Here is a 20126-nt window from a genome sequence, read left to right as displayed (position 1 = left end):
CCATAAATAAAATCTTTAAGAAAAAAAGCATATATTTTTTTAAAAAAATTATCACTCCCTAGATTGCTGCTTTTTCCCCCAAATTTTAAATCCAGTATAGTTAATATGCAGTGTTATATTTAGGTTAATAATTGTTAATATAGGGATCCCAGGGTGGCTCAGCGGTTCAGCGCCTGCCTTCAGCCCAGGGCGTGATCCTGGAGACCCAGGATCGAGTCCCACATCGGGCTCCCTGCATGGAGCCTGCTTCTCCCTTTGCCTGTGTCTCTACCTCTTTCTCTCTGTGTCTCTCATGAATAAATAAATAAAATATATTTAAAAATTGTTAATATAAAGTTATAGAAACTCTAAAATCTCAATGTCCTAATATAGTAGAAATTTAATTTCTCAGGATGCCTGGGTGACTCAGTGGTTGAGCGTCTGCCTTTGGCCCAGGATGTGATCCTGGAGTCCCGGGATCGAGTCCCACATCGGGCTCCCTGCATGGGGAGCCTGCTTCTCCCTCTGCCTGTGTCTCTGCCTCTCTCTGTGTGTGTCTCTCATAAATAAATAGATAAGATCCTTTAAAAAAAAAAAAAAGAAATTTAATTTCTCATTCAGTCAAATTCCAATTAGGGTTTAACAAATGGCCTTCTATTTGGTAACTCAGATTCTCGAGTTTCTTCCATTTCATGGTCTGCCATCTTCTGGAGCCTTAGAGTCCTTTGCTTCCAGTGGCAAAAGAGGAAGATCATGCAGGTTTAGGTTTTGGTTTTGGTTTTGGTTTTGGTTTTCAAATTACATGGTTTATTTAAAAAAAAAAACAAATTATATGGTTTATTGAACCAATTTTAAACACTATAGGAAAAAGAAAGAGAATGAGGTAGACAACCAGAGTAAAGATATCAGCAGAGTGTATGCTAAATGTACAATGCAGTGATTCAACAATTCTATATATTATTCAGTGCTAATCAAAATGAGTGTACTCTTAATCCTCTTCACCTATTGCACACATTGCATATTAATAAGAAGGAGAAAAGCTACTTTTAAAAAGGAGGGATCTAGCAGGCACCACTTTAACTAAGGGATCTATCTTAAATATTACTAATAATGGGTCAAACTGATATTACCTGTCTTCTGAAGGGATAAAATGGAAGGATACAGCATCATCTGTGTAGTACAAATTTGTGAAAATATCTAGCCTGAAACTAATTGGGGAAAACAATCAGTGAATTTGAGATTATGGGACATTCTATAAGGTAACTTGCTGCTAATATTCAAAATTATTATTATTATTATTATTTATTTTAAGATTTTGTTTATTTATTCATGAGAGACACAGAGAGAGAGGCAGAGACACAGGCAGAGGGAGAAGCAGGCTCCATGCAGGGAGCCCAATGCAGGACTGGATCCTGGGACTCCAGGATCACGTGCAGGGCCAAAGGCAGGTGCCAAACCACTGTGCCACCCAGGGATCCTCTATTATTATTTTTAAGTAAGCTCTATACGTAGTGTGGGGCTTGAATTCACAATCCCAAGGTCAAGGGTTGCCTGCTCCTCCAACTGAGACAGCAAGGAGCCCTGGTGAACAATTTAAAAAATCTGAATACAGGATGCCTGGGTGGCTCAGTGTTTGAGCACCTGCCTTTGGCTCAGGGCATGATCCTGGGATCCAGGATCCAGTCCCACATCAGGTTCCTTGCAGGGAACCTGCTTCTCCCTCTGCCTGTGTCTCTGTTTCTCTCTGTGTGTCTCTCATGAATAAATAAATAAAATCTTTTTAAAAAAAGTTTTTAAAAAATCTGAATACATATTAGATTACACATTGTACGAACGTTAAATTTCTGGCATGAGATAATAATAATATTGTAGTTATATAGCAGAATGTCCTCATTCTTAGGAAATATATACTAAGTATTTATAGGTATATTTCATGGCATCTATAGCTTATTTTCAAACGATTTAGCAAAAATTAAACGTAGGTAGCTAGGTAGACAGACACAGACAGAACAAGCAAATGTCTCCAAAATCAAAGATAAGTGAATCTAGGTGAAGGGTACATGTGTGTTCATTGTACTGTTTTTTCAACTTTTTATAGGATTTTTTTTTAAGATTTTATTTATTTATTCATAGACACAGAGAGAGAGGCAGAGACACAGGCAGAAGGAGAGGGAAAAGCAGGCTCCATGCAGGGAGCCCGATGTGGGACTCCATCACAGGTCTCCAGGATCACACCCCAAGCTGCAGGCGGCACCAAACCGCTGCGCCACCAGGGCTGCCCGACTTTTTATAGGCTTAACATTTTCAAAATAAAAACTTTGCAAAGTTTAAACAAATTTGTAATGTTTCTGAATTGTGCCTAGGAATTTAAACCAAAGGTATAGGCAGTGAATTATACTGGGATCGGTCTGTGGGCAAGCACCATGCTGAATGCTCATGTTAGTCTCTGACAAAATTCATGTAGCTTCTCATAGGTATGGTATAACTCAATAAAAAGTTTTAAAAATGAGAGGGAAAGAAAATTACCAAAGGTCACCTAGCCTACCAGGGGCAGAACTGGGATATAAACTCACATTCACATTTTTTTCCTCTCTGGACAGCAAAAAGTTCAGAGACTTGCTATACCCCCAAATCAAATAATCTACTTCTCAATTTTGCAGAAGGCCAATCTTATAAATAAATTTTAAAACATTCCTAAGTGCTAAAGATAGTTGCAGAATAAAAGGAAAAGAATGCCTTCAAAATACTGTATTATTAAGCCACGCTTGAGAGTACGTTTGGGATTTATAAGAGGATTTGAAGAATTTAATAAAACAGTTATTTAAAAACAAGAGAACAAGAGGCTCTTTGATATGGACTTAACAAGAGTTTAGGAACAGTTCGGAAAGACTCCCTTCCAGATAGTCTTAATTAATATGTTGGATTTATTGGGGAGAAATTAATTGCTAAAGTGGAGAAATAGTCTGAAAAATTATGTCTTTAGAGAAGTTACTGAGTCTTATATAGACCTTTGCATTTTTTCCCAGTTTTTCAAACTTCTGTTCTCAGACCTGTTTTTTTTTTCTTTTTTTCCCCTCTCTGCTCTTTGTCAGCACCTTCATCTGCTACCTTTCTTTTAACCAAGAACTCAATGCAAAATTGGGTCTCCTAAAATCTGGAGCTCTGGTCTTAGCCTCTTGGCAGTCTCCCCACAAGTACATTTTCAATTGCTTCTGGAATGGTGCAAAGGTACCCAGTTGGCATCTCAAACTCAAAACAAATTCATTATTTTCCCTTAAAATGTGGCCTTCCTTCTGATTTCTTTGTTCTTGACATCCCATCTTCTCAGTTACCTGCTTTACACTTTGGATTTTTTTTTTTTAATTTTAAATCCCGCTTCCCCTTTGCTCTCATATTTAGTCCTGTTCAAAATTCCATGTACTCCACTTCCACAGAACCACTTGTAGCTGCCCCAGTCTTTCCCTTCTTGTTATCTATTCTAATCACCTGTAACCCAGAGTCACTCAAGCAGAATACTACTGACATTCTGGACAGGATAATTCTTTGTTGTAGAGAATTGTACATTTGTACAATTTGTACATTTGTACAATTGGGCATTGTAGGATGTTTAACAGCATCTCTGGTCTTTACTGACTAGGTGCCAATAACATGCCCTCAGTTATGAAAATCAGGTATATCTCTAGACATTATCAAATGTCCTCTGAGGGACTAAATCACCCCTTGTTAGAACCATTGCTATAGGGATACCTGGGTGGCGGAGCGGTTTAGCGCCTGCCTTTGGCCCAGGGTGCGATCCTGGAGACCCGGGATCGAATCCCACGTCGGGCTCCCAGTGCATGGAGCCTGCTTCTCCCTCTGCCTGTGTCTCTGCCTTTCTCTCTCTCTCTCTGTGTGACTATCATAAAAAAAACAAAAACAAAAAAAAAATACCATTGTTATAGGGACACCTGGGTGTCTCAGCAGTTGAGTGTCTGCCCTCATGATCCCGGGGTCCTGGGATGAGTCCCACATAGGGCTCCCTGCAGAAAGCCTGCTCTCTTTCTGCCTGTGTCTCTGCCTCTCTGCCTCTGTGTGTGTGTGTCTCTCATGAGTAAATAAATAAAATATTTTTTAAAAAAGGAACCATTGCTATAACCTAAATGATTGCCATGGCCATTTTTTAAAGATTATTATTATTATTATTATTTTCTTTTTTGAGAGAGAAAGAGCAAGCATGAGCCAGAGAGGAACAAAGAGAGAGAGACAAACTCTTCACTGAGCATGGAGGCTCGACCCCACCACCCATGAGATCATGACCTGACCCAAAACCAAGAGCCAGACGCTTAACTGACTGAGCCACCCAGAGGCTCCTGCCATAGCCTTCTCTGAGAAACATCTTCTCATCTACAAGGAGTCACATCCCCAATTTATTCTGGACATAAATTTATTTACTCTTCTTACAATTCAGCTCTGATCATACTATTTCCCTGCCCATAAACACTTAGTAGTTCTTTACTGCCTACAGAGTAATGCACAAATTCCTCAACTTAGTCTTTAAGCCTCCCTACCATTTGGCCCTAACCTAGGTCTCAAATATATTTCCCACTGTTACTCTCTGTGTTCCTTGTTTCAGTTTTATGACCTCTGAAACTTTGCTTATGAGATTTTTTTCGTTCATTATTTATTCAGTCAACAAACCTTTATTATTATTGAGCAACTATTAAATTTAAGTGACAAGTTGGGCACTGAAGCTATAAAGTGAGACACAGCCCTATCCCTCATGGAGTTTAGCAGAGAGCAGAGATTAACAGTGGTCTGGACACCAATTGTTCTGGCCTGCCTAGTATTCTCTTCTACCTCTTCCATCAACAGAGCTTCCCTTTGCTGTGGGGACCTGTTTCCATGAGATTCAAGTGGGGCTGATTCATCATTCACTATTTTGGAGATGAGGAAACTGAGGCTTAGAAAATTTGATAAGGAACTTTAGACTTGGGGGAAGTTCAGTGTAATTTCCAAGTGACTGGCACAAGGGCACACTGCTGGTGCATCACACAGCCAGAACTTGAAGGCAAGCATTTCAACTCCAGAGTCCATATTCTTAACCATTACACTGCACTGATTCTCTATTAAAGAAATTCAAAGATTTTTTTTAAAGATTTTATTTATTTAGAAAGAGATCATGAGTGGGGAGAGAGGCAGAGAAGAGAGAATCAAGCTGACTCCATGCTTAGCATGAGGCTCCATCCCACAACCCTGATATCATGACCTGAGCCGAAATCAAGAGTGAGACTCTTAACCAACTGAACCACCCAGGCATCCCAAGAAATTAAAGGATTAATGTCATGATTGAAAACTACCAGGCAAAAAAGAAAAAAAGAAGAAGAAGAAGAAGAAGAAGAAGAAGAAGAAGAAGAAGAAGAAGAAAGAAGAAGAAAACTACCAAGCATCAATATCTCAGCTGCCAGAAAGCTAAGCATATGCTTCTGTTGGGAAAATATAATTAAAAACAAAATTTCCTCTTAATTGAGAAAAGCTCTTCACACAAATGGAAAAAGGAGAAACTTTAAATTTGAATAAGCAATAAATCAGAATATGATGCGCAACACAGGCAACTCACTACAGGGATTCCAAAGACAGGAAGGAGTCTTCCTCTTTTGTACAGCTAAGTGGATATAATCCATTCAATACTATTGGGTAGATTTTGCAGTTTGGAGTCTGCTGACAAGTTAGATCTAGTTCCTTCCAGGAAACTGGGAGGTTGGGTTTTATCTTCCTTGAGGATAAGGAAACATTTCTGAGGTGAGAGATTGGCCACGGCCCTGTTTAGCCATTAAAAGGATTTACTTGCTTTTGAAAAGGACAAAGAAAGGAATTGAGAAAGAAAAAGGAGAAGGGGTAAGTCTCCTCACTCAGTTTTCAGCAGAAAGAAAATTTGGATTTGCTCTCATACTTGTTTCAGCATTTAAGATAATATCTCAGACTGACTTTTTGCACCATATTTTCATTCTGTTTATTTATATTTAATTTTATGTTGCTTTGTAAATTAAACAAAATATTTTATGTATTTATTCATCAGAGACAGAGAGAGAGGCAGAGACACAGGTAGAGGGAGAAGCAGGCTCCATGCAGGGAGCCCGATGTGGAACTCCATCCTGGGACCCCAGGATCATGCCCTGGGCCGAAGGCAGGCGTCAAACCACTGAGCCACCCAGGTGTCCCTGTAAATTTTTTTAAAGGAATACGTGCACCCTGATGTTTATAGCAGCATTTTTAAAAAAAAATTTATTTATTTATTTGACACAGAGAGAGTGAGCACAAGCAGGGGGAGCAGCAGGCAGAGGAAGAGGGAGAAGTAGGCTCTCCCCTGATGATCCCAGTGCCCTGGGATCATGGCCTGAGCCAAAGATCAACACTTAATGGATTGCGCCACCCAAATACCCTGCTTTGTAGATATTTTGAAGTCACTTTCTTAGACCGATACAAACTTTATTTCTATAAACTCACTATTTTTTTGCCAAGACGAGGAATGCAATAAATCTTGCAAAATGATTGACAGCTTTTGGCTCCAAGGATTTGGAAGCGACTGTGAAGCCACTGAAGTTGAATCCATCTACCACCAGATGAGCAGCAGGCTGGAGCCAGCCATTAGGGCCCAAAGATAATAGATGAGTCTGCCCTCTTGGAGGTTGGGAACAAACATGTACCAAAGGAATATGGAGTAGAGGATGTATTCAAGTCTATCTTAATCCTGGCTCTCAAGCTTTATAAGTAAACCTTGAAATAATGCTTAGAAAAATGATCAATCTAACCTACTTCTTTCTTTTTATTATCTGTTGTACATTTATTTATTTATTTATTTATAAAATAATCTCTAACCCCAACATGGGACTTGAATTTACAATACCAAGCTCAAGAACTGCACGCTCAATACTCAGCTGGCTGAACCATCCAGGAGCCCCAGTCAGCTCTACTCTTAAGGGAAGTATAAATGTATCTTCAAATCCTCTTATTGGGTTTAAATACTGGCAAAAAGAAAGCAGGATTCATTCTGAACACATGAATGAGAGATAAGTCATTTCCAATGGTAATTAACACACAAGGAAACTAGAAGGAAACAAGGAAACAAAGAATCAGGAAAATATAAGGCCTAGGAGGGAGACTTGGGATATAGAGTAAGATTTAACCTTTGTCAAAAGATAAGCTGAGGCATATAAAAATTTTTTTGTTTTTATTTTACTTCGGTTAAAATCAGGCAGCACCAAACTGGAAGTGGTTAGGTATGCTCTACCAAGTGGGACTCCAGGACAGACTTTCAGAAAGAAAAGAGAGAAGTGAGTAAGGAAATTATTGATGGGCTATGGGTTAGAATCTAGATGGCTGTTTGTGACTGGTTGTTCTTAGGTTTCCATTTCTTAGCTTCGAGGCATTTACAGATTTACATTTTGCTTTGCTTACATAATGCCACTAAGGCATTAGAACCACCTCAGTCCAATGGCCTCCTTGCTCAATTAATATAACACCTTTTAAGGTAACCTTGAGGCTGGCATTTAGACTGGAGTTTAGTGGTCTGATCTGAAAACTCTTCAAGGGTCCCAGACTTCTGTGTTAAAAGGCAAACATTTCTACCAGGGATCTCACCTTGAGCCTTTACCAGCAAAGTCTCCCTTAACTTTTGGCTATCAATTAATAGCTTTATTTAATTAATTACTTGGGGTTTTTTTAAGGTTTTATTTATTTGTTTGTTTGTTTATTTATTTGAACAGAGAGAGTTCACACAAGCAGGCAGAGGGAGAGGGAGACACAGGTTCTCGGATGAGCAAGGAGCCTAATGCAGGGCTGGATCCCAGGACCCTGGGACCCTGACTGAGCCACCCAGGTGTCCCCCAATTAATAGCTTTAAAAAAGATGGAAGGTCCTTGCATGACTTGAGAGTGTGGGAGGTTGTGGTAAACTAGGGATTCTGAAGGAATCTATTGAATCTACCCGAAAGGAAAACAGCCTGCCTGCCTGCCAAGGACAAATTGCAGTTACCTGTTCTGTTGAGAGTCTGACTGAAGAGAGAAATGGGCTGAACCAGGCAATGTGTCCAAGGTCAGCGCTAGGCCAAATTATATGAGAATGGAACTTGCTTTCTGCATTTCTCAGAGCCTCTACATTGATTTTCCCTCTCTTCAAAGCCCCAGGGCCCTCATAGGGCTTCTCCACTGCCGGCTACCCTACTGAGCCACACAGAACCTAATTCTTTCACCTTCCCACCTGCCTACTTTGCATTTTCCTTACATTGTAACTGAACTCTATCTACTCAGGGATCTGATAAATCAGGAGCCTGACAGATCCTTTACAGGGTCAAGATCTAGTTTTATTCATTTATGTTTCCCTAGCACCTAACTCATGGAGGCTGTACAAGGATAATGCTGGATGTGTTGATATATATTGATAGAAGATACTAGCTTAAAGCATTTCCCTACTGAAACCCAGTATTTGGAAGAAGATGTTTTGCAAGAAGGTAGGCTTTCCATTCTGCATGTCTCCTTTTCAGAACTACCAACCCCATCCCGGATTGTCTTGGGACTGGTCTTAGTCACCGCCTGGATGTGAGTAATAAAAAAGGCAAAGTCAATAAGCCCCTGCCCCCCACCCCGGTTCCCCATATGGCAGGGGGAGGAGAAGTCAGGCAGGAAGGCTCATGGGATAATGAAACTGGCATTGCCCTAGACATCACAGCACAGTCAGGTACCCTCTGTAACCCGATTCCAGCATTCACTTTTAATTTAGCCAAGGTTACCGTAAATTTATTAAAAGGAACTGAAATCTTCACATTTGTGCTTGCTTACACTTAATCAGAATCTGACCCATGAACCTCTCAGTAAAAGGAATTTAAACAGTTATGTTGAATATGTGCTTACATCTACTTAACCAGAATTTGACCCATAATACTCTTGGTGCTGTTGCATCTCACAGAATGTCCTAGATCTACTGTGATCTTATTTCTAAGAGCTGAATAAACTAATCCCCACAAAGCCACATGAGTACTTCACTGTGATGTAGTACAAGAATTAGGATGTTCTCAGTAGGCAACTGCAATGAAGCTACCTGCTGACTCACTGAGCTGATCTATTTTTAATCCAATGAGCAAAACTTCTATTTGGTATGACCTTATCTGAATGCTATCTTCTGTAGAGCTTGTAAAAACTACACCACTAAAAAAAAAAAAAAAAATTGAGGAAATGTTCATTTTCATTACTGCCTGACAAAATAATTATGCTGCTTATTCAGTTGGACATAAATCTTTTAACTAGAAATCAAGTAAGTGTTGCCTTAATAAAGACAGACTGGCAGCCAGGTTGTAAAAACAAAACAAAATGAAAAAAGCTCAGTAAAACTATTTTTCTTTGAGAATTAATCTTTATAATAATAATTACTGGAAATGCATTAGTCATGGTGAAAATTATATTCTTATTTTACATATACTTCTCTTACTGGTACAGAAAAACGAAACTGACTAAGGTCACCACGTGATACACCCTTTTATCGTCCCAAATTAGATGAACAACTGGTTTTGTTATTGACGGAAAATGTTCCATCGAAAGTTTGAAACTCCTGCTGAAAAAGGAACCCAGAGTGTTTGTAAAACCACTGCTAAATAGAATACCACAGAGGAAAAAAAATCTTGTAATTGGGTTCCATTTGTTAGTGATTTCCTTTTCAATTTCCACAAGAAAAGAAATAATTTGATGCTAATTGCTTGGAGAGGTTGAGAGAGGGGTCAATGTCCGGTGTTAATTTTCTCTTGGTAAGAAAATCGGGCACAGAATACTTTTAGATGGAGGAGAAACCTTTGTTGTAAAATTGTGTTGGATGTGAGAACATTAGTTTTAGCAGATCTGGGAGTTTGGGGCCCATGGAAATAGGATTCACTATCGAATCACTATTTTAGATTAATTTCTTTTAAGAGACTTTGTTAAATTTCACAGAATCATTATGTATCTCATGGCTGAGAAACTTTCCAGGCCATAGCCTGTGGGGTCTGGTTCTAGGAACCTTATTTCCATTTTTGAGTCGTACCTACCAGCATGATCTTTAGCTTTCCCACTGATTTTCTAGAGTTAAGGGTATTAAAACTATGGGCAAAAATTTCTTAGGAAGGTAGAAGATGGTTAAGGGTGGTTAAGACTAATGGTGGGGGTGGGGTGGGGGGAGACTAACAATGGAAAGTCTTGTGAATTTCTTTCACTTTCCAAATTCACAGTGCATTTTTGTGTGGTCAAATACAATTCGAAATCAACATTGGAAGTTACTTTTACCTTTCACTGTAGATATTGCAAGTTGCCTATCCCAAGTCAATTCTTCTCTTCCTCCTTCCTAATGGAAATCCAATTTGTTCACACTGGCCGAGCACCCAATTAAAAATATTCACATCTCTGTTCATCTTTGCAGGTAGGAGTGGCCAGGCAACCCAGTTGTGGCAGAGAAAATGTAAGTGATTTCTATTAATTGGAGTTTCCAGAGAAGTCATGCTTTTCCTAAGTCCAAGGGACATTTGTTGAGAAGCCACTGTTTTCCGATTCAAAGAGTCAGGCTCAGTTGGCTTAGGACTACTGACTTCTCCCTGTCTCCTTCCCCCCATTCTTCCTACATAGAACATGAATTTGATGCCTGGGAATATCCACCGTGTAACCACTGAGAACAAAATCCTATCCTCCCCTGCAAGAAGGAGCTTGCAAACATCCTTGAGCATTAGCCTGGTCAGTCAGCTTCCATGATGGCCAAATCAAACACCACTTACCCAGTTAAATTCGTGCATGAAACATATTATACTAAAAACCAATTCATTGTTTATCTGAAATCCAAATTTAACTAGATGTCCTGTATTTTTTTTTAAATTAATTTTTAATGGTGTTCAATTTACCAACATACAGAAAAACACCCAGTGCTCATCCCGTCAAGTGTCCACCTCAGTGCCCGTCACCCATTCCCCTCCAACACCCGCCCTCCTCCCCTTCCACCACCCCTAGTTCGTTTCCCCGAGTTAGGAGTCTTTATGTTCTGTCTCCCTTCCTGATATTTCCCAACATTTCTTCTCCCTTCCTTTATATTCCCTTTCACTATTATTTATATTCCCCAAATGAATGAGAACATACACTGTTTGTCCTTCTCCGATTGACTTATTTCACTCAGCATAATACCCTCCAGTTCCATCCACGTTGAAGCAAATGGTGGGTATTTGTCGTTTCTAATTGCTGAGTAATATTCCATTGTATACATAGACCACATCTTCTTTATCCATTCATCTTTCGATGGACACCGAGGCTCCTTCCACAGTTTGGCTATTGTGGCCATTGCTGATAGAAACATCGGGGTGCAGGTGTCCTGACGTTTCATTGCATCTGAATCTTTGGGGTAAATCCCCAACAGTGCAATTGCTGGGTCGTAGGGCAGGTCTATTTTTAACTCTTTGAGGAACCTCCACACAGTTTTCCAGAGTGGCTGCACCTAGATGTCCTGTATTTTTGTTTGTTTGCCAACCCATGCTGTTTCTAGACTTCTTGCCATTTGAAAACATTGAAATCCTATTTGGCTAAACTACTACTATAGTCAAGTTTCTACTACATACAGCTTAAGTCACCCCCTTATAATACACTCTTAAAAAATAGTTATAGGAAGGAGTGCCTGGGTGGCTCAGTTGGTTAGTCTGCTTTCAGGTCAGGTCATGATCTCAGGTCCTGGGATAGACCTGGTGTTGGGCTCCCACCTCTGCTTCTTCCTCAGCCTGTGCCCCTTTCCCCAGCTCATACACTCTCTCTCTTAAGTAAATAAATAAAATATTTTTTTAAAAGTTACATGAAAAAAAGGGGGGGGGGACGTTATTTGTTTTACATTAATTTAGGTTTCTTCTTAAAGTCCTAAATTTATATTTTAACTATTTAGAATTATGAGCTATATAATATCTTCTTCAAAAATGGAATAAAAAAGGAAAGAAAATGCGATACAGATACAGTGATTGTTAAATTAACCAAACAAGGAGGTCATTACTCAGAAGTGGTTCTAGTGCTTTAGTGGCATTATGTAAACAAAGAAAAACCCAAGCCAATAAACGCCTCAAGGTTAAGAAATCAAAAGCTAAGGACAACCAGTTACAACACAACCAACAAATCTTTTCCAAATAAGGCAGCTGCTTAAGTTATAGCTGATCAAATAATTTTGTTGTCTTGCTTCCATTCCTTCTCCATACAATTTTTTCCTTAGCTCCTGTCAGTGGAGTACTTTCTGGTTTGACACTCTTGATTGATTTTAGCTCAGATAAACTCTTAGAAATTTTTACTCTGCCTCAATTTATCTTTCAACAGTTTAAATGATTTGGGTATTTGTTCTACCAGCAATTGGCTCTTGAAACTTAATAACATTAGTAAACACAATTCAAATTTGTCTGTATGATCTACCAAATACAGGGACAAAGGTTTAAGGCAATGAGATCCCAATTTCCAAAAACTGCACATGTGAAATATAAGTTAGTAATTTCAAAGGGAATTATTCACGGAATAGTTGATATATTTCTAGATTTGCTTATAGACCTTACTGCACTTATAATACCAAGTGACTCCAATTGTTGAAGTCAAACTGACTAATTCAATTGAATTAGTAGCCATTGTACTTATTGCCACGCATTAGAACGCTTGGATCATAAAGAAATGGAAAATAATCCTGAAAAAAAAAAAAAAGAAAAGAAATGGAAAATAATATGGTTTCTATCCTCAAAGAGTCATAACCTTTTGAAGGAGATAAAACTTAACAGGAGTCAAATACTTATGAAAAATGAAAGAATAATGTAAAAAGATAAATTATAGTTAAATGGAATATTAAAAAAATATTTTAAAAATACCAAAATATACAATGATTATAATGGACTGTTAGGACAGAAGTTACTGGGGAAGACTTCATGGAGAAGGTGGAGTTTGTGATGAGTCTTGAGATTGGTGCCCGCAGGCTTGTCCAAGCAGCCAGAGGTGGTCCCCTTGGACTACCCAAGAGAGTCCTCGACTTTTTGAAAAATGGAAATTAGATGTGAACCAGCAAGAGATGAAAGCAGGGATACTCAATCTCTCTTACTCTCTCTCTCTATATATCTATATCTATATAGAGTTACTGATCTTAGAGAACATTTATGACCCTTCACTCCTTAGATGTTATCTAGCATCCTGGAAGACTACAAAGATAGCATTATCTCTTTGTCCATTACAAGGATATATGCTATTTGCATTAAAAGGCAGGTGTAGGGCAGCCCCGGTGGCTCAGCGGTTTAGCGCTGCCTTCAGCCCGGGGTGTGGTCCTGGAGACCTGGTATCGAGTCCCATGTCAGGCTCCCTGCGTGGAGCCTGCTTCTCCCTCTGCCTGTATCTGTGCCTCTCTCTCTCTCTCTCTGTGACGCTCATGAATAAATAAATTAAATCTTTAAAAAAAAAAAAAAAGGCAGGTGTAGGGTGGGCTGGGGATGCAGGCCCCAGCAATATAAGCCAGAAGAGGAGCAAAAGAAAAATATGGCTTTTTAATGGGGTCCCTTCAATTTCCCTGTCTCAAGCCTTGTCTATTCATGTCTGTTATGTTTTTTAAAAAAAATTAAGTAATCTCTACACCCAACATGGGGCTTGAACTCATAACCTCAAGATCAAGAGTTGTATAGTCTATCAATGGAGCCAGCCAGTGGCCTCCCTGTGTATGATATCTACATAACATCTCTTACTTAGGGCCAAGAATCTGCTTTGCTAATTCCAGGGGATACCCACCACTTATATCTTATGCTATGGGGATGGTGTCTCCTCCTTGTGAATAATGTCTCCTGGAATTGTACAAGGAAGCAACACTGTCAACCATTCTGTAGCATACCAGGGTTTGCAGATCCAGGATCTGATCTGTCCCAAAGCAGTTTAAAAAAAATTATATATAAGAAGAAGCGGTTTATACAAGTGTAATAAATATAAAGCAGTAATAAATTTGTCATTTCCATGAGTATCCCAGTTGCACACTCTGTTCCCTGTTCTCCAGTCTTTCTTCTTTTTTTAGGCCTTATTTTTATGTAATCTCAACACCCAACATGGAGCTCCAACCCATAACCCCGAGATCAAGAGTCACACACCCCACTGACTGAGCCAGCCAAGCACCCCTGTTCTCCAAATTTCATGTACCAGCTACAGGTTTAAGTTCTCTCTTGCGGCTATTTATATCACACTGTAAAATAAAACTCCTCATTCATAAAATGAAGATGATAATAAACCTTGTCCTACTTATCTAAAAATAATTTCCTATCTGCGAAATGGGGCTAGTAATACCTACCCTATTGATTTCACAGCGCTGTTCTGAGCATCAGATGGAATACTAGATAAAAGCAGATTGAAACTCTAAGTATTACGCAAATCCCTATAGTTCTGCCTAGGACTGCCTAGCATTGGAACCAAATCATTTGTAAGAAAAGCATCAAGCTGTCTAGTACAATATGTTTGGCCAGGAAGGGGTGTGATATTTACTAGCCCGTGGACCCACCAAAATGTTTGTGCTACATTTTGTGTTTACTATTCTTAGGAACAGCTATTTTTAAAGAAGTTGGCAGAAGCCTACACAACTGGTATGACTACTTAAAAGCCCGCCCAAGCAAGAAGGTGGATTCTAGTTCTCCTCTCTTATTCTGCTCGGTTTCCCATTTCTCTCCACAAAGGGGGACATTGTTCAAAGCAGAACTGTAGATAGAGCACTTTTCTTGTAGATACTTTCTTTTCACCTCTTAGGCTGACTCCAGTTTGAATGCTTTTGGTATGATCATTAGAATTTTCTTCTCAGAAGTGAAAGGGGTATTGTAATACTATTCTGGGGGATGAAATGCACTCCACCACAGGCACCATAAACCTGGGTTCCTGTCCCAGCTTTTGTGCAACTTTAGATCAATTGCCTCTCCTCCTGGGGCTTCAGTCTCCTTCTCTACAAAATTCTTGCTCTAAAATTTTTCCTATAATTTTTTTCTATAATGTAATTAATTTGGGGGTGAATAATTTTATTGCAATATCATTAATATACCATATGATTCACCCATTTAGAGTGTATGATTCAATGGTTTTTAGTATATTCACAGAAAAAACGTAACCATCACCACAATTTTAGAACATTGTCATCATCTCAAGAAGAAACCCCTTATCCCTTAGCTATCAATCCTCTACTCCTTCACACTCCTCATTGCCCCTCCGCCCATCAAGTCACTGCCAATTAACATTCTGTCTTTATTGATTTTCACTCTGGACTTTTATATAAATGGACATGTGGTCCATTTGACACACATGTCATATGACATGTGGTCTTTGTGATTGGCTTCTTTCAGTTAGCTAAGGTAGTCAAGGTTCATTCACATTATGGAATGAGCTGGTATATTCCATAATGTACATACCAGCTCTTCATTTCTTTTTTTAAGGCCAAATAATATTCTACTGCATGGCTATACTACATTTTGCTCATTCCTGTGTTTGTTGATGAACATTTGAATTATTTTCACATTTTTGCTATTGTGAATAATGCTGCTATGAACACTCGCATACAAGGTTCTGTGTAGACAAAGATTTTCAATTTTCTTGGGTATATACGTAGATTATATAAAATTCTACATTAATTGTGTTTAATTGTTTGAGGAACTGCTAAACAGTTTTCCAAAGCAGTTGGACAGTTTTATATTCTTGTCAGTTGTATATGAGAGTTCTGATTTCTCCTCATCCTCACCTACACTTGTTATTATCTGATTTTTTTATTTCTAGCCATCTAGTGGGTATAAAGTGATATCTCATTATGGGTTTGATTTGTATATCAAACAATGATATTTGTTGATGACTAATGATGCTGAGCATCTTTTCATATACTTTTTAGCCATTTGTCTTGTTTTTTATTTATTAGCCATTTTTTAAATTAACCATTTGTATATCTTCTTTGGAGAGAGGTCTAATCAGATTTTCTCCCATTAATATAATTAGTTTTTAGAGAATAAATAATGAGAGAAAAAAACTACCTTACTAGTAGAACTTCTAATACTTGAAATTAGGCTCCCTACAGGGAGCCTGCTTCTCCTTCTGCCTATGTCTCTGCCTCTCTCTCTGCCTCTTTCTCTCTGTGTCTCTCATGAATAAATATTCCAATAAATATTGGAAAAGCTAAATTAGTACTAAATCCTTCTACTAAATCACTCGGTGATTTTTATAGTAGCTACCCTATTAAAAGGCATATATGATAATCAGTGATCTACATCAGCATTCTGTTTCAGATATCAAAGATTCTTTGTAAAAAAAAATATATTCTTTGTGTGAAAATATGGTTATTTTCTGTGATGGTGGTTCTCAAAGTACGGTCTGACTCCCCTGTCACCAAAACCCTTTCAAGAGATCCATGAGGTCAAACTATTTTCTGATATTATTAAGACATTATTTGCTTTTCTCATTATGTTGACATTTGCATTGATGGTACAGAAGCAATGGTGGGCAAAACTGCTGATGTCTTAGCACAAATGAAAGCAGTTATATCGTACTGTAACAATACTCATTATATTACTCACTGCCAAGCACTAGCAGTAAATAAGTAAATAAATTCCATTTAAGATGCCAGTTTCACTTAAGAATGTCCTTGGTGAGGGTCACCTGGGTGGCTCAGTCAGTTGAGATCAGACTCTTGAAATCGGCTCAGGTTGTGATCTTGGGGTTCTGAAATCAAGCCCCAAGATGGGCTCTTCGCTCAGTGCATAGTCTGCTGGAGATTCTCTACCTCTCCCTCTGTCCCTCCCCCTTCAAATAAATAAATAAATAAAATCTTAAAAAGAAAAAATGAATGTCCTTGGTGAAATAGTAAAAATTCTTAATTTTATTAGATCTTGACTCTTGAGTACATGTATTTTTGAGTACACATATGTATTTTTTTTTTTAAGATTTTATTTATTTATTCATGAGAGACAGAGAGAGAGAGAGGCAGAGACACAGGCAGAGGGAGAAGCAGGCTTCATGCAAGGAGCCCAATGTGGGACTTGATCCCGGGACTCCAGGATCACACCCTGGGCCGAAGGCAGGCACCAAACCACTGAGCCACCCAGGGATCCCCGACATATGGATTTTTGTAAAGATTTATTTATTGCAGAGGGGGAGTGGGAAGCAGAAGGAGAAGGAGAGAAAGAATCTGAAGCAGACTCCCTGTTGAGCAGGGAGGCGAATGCAGGGCTCTATCTGAGGACCCTGAGATTATGACCTGAGCCAAAACCAAAAGCCAGAGGCTCAACCAACTGAGCCACCCCGGCACCCCTGAATACATGTATTTTTAATACCATGTGTGTTGAAATGGGAAGTACACATTAAGCCATTGTGCTGCAAAACTATATAGGAGGATAGCTTGAGGAAAAGCACTTGTTCTTTGAATTGCAAGGAACCACCTGCTTTTTTCATGGAGCTCTATTTTGACTGAAAAGAGTGACTGGTAGACAAATTATAGTATTCAAACTTGGGTATTTGGCAGATATTTTCTTAAAAATGAACAAAGTGGGTCTGTCACTTCAAGGAAAACAATTGACAGTACTTGTTGCCAGTGATAAAATTTGAGCTTTCACGTGAATATTAGAATTTTAGGAACCTTGTATCTGCCACTGTGAACTTGACAACTTCCCGGTATTTAAAGACCTTTCCAGTGACATCAGTGGTGATATTAATGAATGTGATGGGGGCCGGGGGGGGGGGGGTAGTTATATAATGTTATGTGTCAACATTTGGAAGATCTGAATAATTCAATGAATCAATATTTTCTGAATGAAAATGCATGATGTTACAGAATCATGCAGTAGTACAATATCCATTCAAAGGATGAGATAGGTACGCCTGGGTGGGTCAGCGGTTGAGTGTCTGCCTTTGACTCAGGGCATGATCCCAGTTCCGGGATTGAGTTCCACACTGGGCTCCCTGTGAGGAGCCTGCTTCTCCCTCTGCCTATGTCTCTGCCCTCTGTGTCTCTCATGAATAAATAAATAAAATCTTTAAAAAACAAAACAAACAACAGCAAAAAACAAAAACAAAAACAAAGGATGAGTTAGATGAATTGATCTTGAGTCACAGAGTACGAAAAGGTCAGATCTCAGATTGCAACTAACCTTTGGGAAACTACTTGTCAAGTTTTGGTGTAATATCAAAGAAGAATATAATCATCTGGAAAGACTAGACTATTAAAATCCTCCTCTTAAAAAAAATAAAAAAAAAATAAAATCCTCCTCTTTTTCCAATTGCCTGTGTGAGATCAGAGTTTTAAATTTTTTTATTTATTTATGAATGTATTCATTCACTCATTCATTCATTTATCGAATGAGGCAATTTATTAACCCAGAATTTGTTCTAATGCTTCTTGTTGGCAGCTGCCACCTGTCTGGAGATTCTGTCCAGATCCCGCTGTCCCTGAGGTGTCAGTTTGCAGTCCCCATCTTGGTCCTTTTCCACCACTTTCAGCCCCTCTAGGGCTTGGGGGACCCTGTGGGCCAGGCTCTTGGAGCCTCTGCTGAAGTGGCGGGGCATGACCCGGTTTCTCTGACGACCCCGTTGATCTTAGGGAGCCGCCCCAGAGGTAGGGGTGCGGCGGGGTGGAAGCACCTGTGTCCGAACCAGCTCTCCTCTCGGGAGCCAGCTCTTCGTGCTCGGCCAGCCGGAGTGTCCCCCCACTCGGGGACTTTCAGCTTCCCAGACTTTGAGGAAGGAGGCCAGAGCTCTGACAAACTTCTGCTGCTTCCCGCCCTTTACAGTAACTCCAGGCATCTTGTGGCCTCCGAGGGCCCCGACAGGGAAAAGGGGTGTTTATTGTTTTTTAAAGTAAGCTCTAGACCTAACATCCCAGCCCTGGGATCAAGAGTCACAAGCTCTACTGACTGAGCCGGCCAGGCACCCTTCTAACACGGTTCTTTTAGTACACCTGCATTTCTTCCTTTTGTAATTACCCCTAAAAGGGGGGGGGGGGGAGGGGCGCCCAGGTGGTTCCGCAGTTTAGCACCTACCTTCGGCCCAGGGCGAGAACCTGGAGACCTGGGATCGAATCCCACATTGGGCTCCCCGCTTGGGGCCTGCTTCTCCCTCTGCCTGTGTCTCTGCCTCTCTCTCTCTTCTGTGTCTCTCATGAATAAATAAATAAAATCTTAAAAAAAAAAAAAAAAACTCCAGGGATCCCTGGGTGGCGCAGCGGTTTGGCGCCTGCCTTTGGCCCAGGGTGCGATCCTGGAGACCTGGGTTCGAATCCCACGTCAGGCTCCCGGTGCATGGAGCCTGCTACTCCCTCTGCCTGTGTCTCTGCCTCTCTCTCTCTCTGTGACTATCATAAATAAATAAAAATTAAAATAAAAAAATTAAAAAAAAAAAACTCCACCCCAAATATAGGGCTTGAACTCCCAACCTCAAGATCAAGAGTCACATGCTCTATGGACTGAGCCAGCCAGGCATCCCTGTGTGAGGCCAGGTTTTCTCCATGTTTTTTAATCCAAATGTTCACAGAAGACTGAATGCAGCAGCTGTCTTCTAGGGATGCCTGGGTGGCTCAGTGAGCATCTGCCTTTGGCTCAGGGTGTGGTCCTGGGGTCCTGGGATCAAGTCCCACATCGGGCTCCCCACAGAAAGCCTGCTTCACCCTCTGCCTGTGTATTTGCCTGTCTCTCTGTGTCTCTCATGAATAAATAAATAAAATCTTAAAAAAAATTTTTTTTAAGGAAGCTGTCTTTTTTTAAAAAATATTTTATTTACTCATTCATGAGAGACAGAGAGAGAGAGACAGAGACACAGGCAGAGGAAAAAGCAGGCTCCCCACAGGAAGCCTGAGTGGGACTCCATCCTGGGACTCTGGGATCATGCCCTGAGCCAAAGGCAGATGCTCAACCGCTGAGCCACCCAAGCCTCCTGAAGCTGTCTTCTATTAAGCATGACATTAGGTAGATGAACAAAACAACAGCAACCACAATAAAAAACGATGACATTCTTCGCTCTCAAAATTGTTTTTGCTTTGGAAATAATTATCTTTTTAAAAAAGGAGATAATTATCTTTCATAAAAACGTATTATTTTTGTTAACACATAATAGGTTTATTATTTTATTTATTTTAAAATTTATTTTTATTTTTTAAAAAATATTTTATTTATTCATGAG

At 39.6% G+C, this 20126-nt stretch overlaps 1 pseudogene; it reads right to left on the bottom strand.

The window, feature by feature from the left end:
• Window positions 1-18341: 18341 nt before the first annotated feature.
• On the bottom strand, window positions 18342-18755 carry LOC112915331 (small ribosomal subunit protein eS19 pseudogene; annotated as a pseudogene).
• Window positions 18756-20126: the final 1371 nt, after the last annotated feature.

Source organism: Vulpes vulpes, chromosome 16, assembly GCF_048418805.1.
Source record: "Vulpes vulpes isolate BD-2025 chromosome 16, VulVul3, whole genome shotgun sequence".
In the NCBI taxonomy this organism is placed as follows: domain Eukaryota; kingdom Metazoa; phylum Chordata; class Mammalia; order Carnivora; family Canidae; genus Vulpes; species Vulpes vulpes.
Note: the sequence above shows the minus strand (reverse complement) of the source record. Positions and strands in the feature narration are given on the sequence as shown.